The sequence below is a fragment of the Nilaparvata lugens genome, chromosome 4 (assembly GCF_014356525.2).
Source record: "Nilaparvata lugens isolate BPH chromosome 4, ASM1435652v1, whole genome shotgun sequence".
Lineage (NCBI taxonomy): Eukaryota > Metazoa > Arthropoda > Insecta > Hemiptera > Delphacidae > Nilaparvata > Nilaparvata lugens.
The window spans coordinates 57,878,053-57,880,928 of record NC_052507.1 but is presented as its reverse complement, the minus strand read 5'-3'; positions in this window follow the sequence as shown (position 1 = coordinate 57,880,928).

Sequence of the window (2,876 nt, the reverse complement as noted above, 5' to 3'; positions counted from 1 at the left end):
AGATTCTACGTTCCTCGTTTGATCGATCTCTAGGTCACCGATCCGTGAATACATGTAATAACCTCAATCTTCAAATATTTTATATAATAATCTATTTATGAGCAATAAACTTCCTTCAAATCCTTTTTAGGTTCTTGTACCATTTAGCCAGAATAAGCTGATGCTATCTAATCTTAGTTATTATCTATTTGGCGATATTAGCCAGTTACTTTATTTCAGACCTATTACTGTTTCTGTTAGGGCTTTTTGTCTACCCAGATTTATATGTTACACCGCCCCTGGGTTTGAATCAAAATATTTGAGAATCACAATGTTTTTTAATGAAAACCCACCCTTCAATACATCGATATACCTATACTTTATTTATAAATTATACTCTCATACTTCTATCACAGTTCGCAGACATATTTGCTGCTCTCCTTTATACCTTTATCAAATACAATAACAAATTCTCCTCCTCAATACACATAAAATATCATAAATATAAACTTCTAAACGTACTCCTCCTGACAACACTTAAAACAGAGTAATTTTTAAATTCGCCGCTTGCAGGGCCGCCAACCTAACTACACACATTCATAATTCTCACAATGATTCCTTTTCTTTAGACAATATTTCGATTCACAAACTTCTGGGCTTATATCTTATTATTTCTTAGTTCTTAATATAAATAATTTTCTATACATCAGGTACAATACTTTTCTTTTGCTAATGGCTCTTTGGTTTTGGTAGCTGGTATTCACTTTAAGTCTTTTCAGGTAACAAACGTGGCATAATTAAAAGTAATAATATAAAACATATAAATAAATATAGCGACATTAATAAATATAATAAATAACAATAATAAATAACTTTTTGGGTACAGTATTTCTTTTTATAAACATATGTTCAACAGACTCACATATTGATTTAGGTGGCTTTGCTCAGCTGGTCGCTGTTCTACATTTCATAGTGCTACATGTTACATCAGAATTTGCTGTCGACTTTCATAACTAACCTAACTGCTCAATTTTTTCTCTTAAAAAGGTAATTAACAAATTTTAAATTTTATTATCCCCGCTTGTGTCCTTTTTTATCTGATTATATAATTTAATTACATATTAAAAATTGTTCTTTTCCTTATTGCAGCTTCTAACGGCTGGAAGAATTCCATTGATTGTTGCCACGAGGTCCTATCCATATTAATTTATTAAGGAAGGTTAGTAATCGGTTTGATAATAATGTTTTCATTGATTTCTTATCATATTTATTTCAAATTCTGTGATATGGCTTAATATTGGCTACATTTTCCCACCAAACAATGTGCTGTTCTCACTCTCTTGTAACTGAACTGTGTTATGCTGCGATATGGCCTACTAAGTGAATGGCCCTGAATAAATTAAAAAGAATTTGCGAGTTACTTTCTCCAAAGCATTTGATAACCTGTGGCTCTTTACTAAACTTCATCTCCATGTTATATGAAAATATTTTTATGCTCGGTCGTGGAATCTCTTTCTGCTATCTGCCTTCTGCTCTAGCTTTAACCTTACCAGATGATGGATATTAGGGTTTGTAACTTATTCACTTCTGAGCTTGGAAAATCAATTAATTTTTTCGATAAATGTATTATTCCTTTTACCGAATATGATTTCGTAAGGCGTACGACCGGTGCTTTCATTTAGGCTATTATTATAGCATTCTTCCAAAAATGGTATATACCTAACCCATTGTTGGTGTTTTTCATTACAGTACGTCCGCATAAAACGAGAGATCTCTGCCATACGTCGCTCTACCGGATTAGCGCTGGGGCTGTAAAGAGATGTCTCGACCATTTAATATTAGCCAGGTGAAGTATTTCTTTCCACTGCTTGCTACAAAATAGGTTGCGTTGTCTGATAGTACTCGTTTGGCTTTCCTACTTCACTTGTCCATCTTTCCGTTATGCATCGGGCCAAACTTCTCCGGTCAATTTGCCTATGGGAAATAGCATGGTATATTTTGAAAAACCACATGTAAGAACGAATATATTTTTTTTCCGTATTGCGCCATGGGCAAGGGACCATATATATCCGCTGATATCAATTCCAATGGTGCGTTGGGAGAATGGGATTCATTTCACCTCTGATATGGTATCGCGGGTATTGGCTTTCTGGCATATCGCAAGCTTTCACTATTTTGGCCACTTTTTCATGCATGCTTTTAAAATAACAGCTTTCTTTTAGTAGGTGGAGGGTCTTCGTAGTTCCAAATGTCCAATGCGTTCGTGAGCTTCTTTTATCAAATCTGTTTCCATATTAGCGGGGATGTTAGGCGCCAGTCGTAAGATTTTTAGCCGGTCGGTGGAACATAAATCCTTTGTAGCGGGTATACTGTCGCAGGTAGTCGGGCGGTTCGGCAGCTCCTTCTTCCATCAGTTCACGGATCCGGGACAGTCTTGGGTCTTCATTTGGGCGATACGGATTCTTTCAGGTGTTAACATGGCGGTATGAATTCGTGGTTGGATGTTGGGAGATATGGTATGCTTTCTCCACTCTTTACGGCGAAACTCTCAGGTTGGTATCTTGACAATATGTAGCGTCTATTTCTCTGGATAGAAAGTTCGGCGGTCTGATTTTTTCTTTCCTGGCAGATGGGTCCATTCGATGTCGTATTCTTGAAGCGCAAGAAACCATCTAGATAAGCGGTTGTGATTCAATTTGGCTGTTTTGAAAAATGTTAAGGCTTTGTGGTCGGTATTGATAATAATCTTATTGCCGAGTAACAATGTCCGGTACTTAATACATACTTCCACAATACTCACCAACTCTTTTTCGGTCACAGAATAACGACGCTGGGCTGATTGAGTGTCTTACTAAAAAATGCTAACACTCCTTTCTCTCCTTGCTCATCTTCTTGAA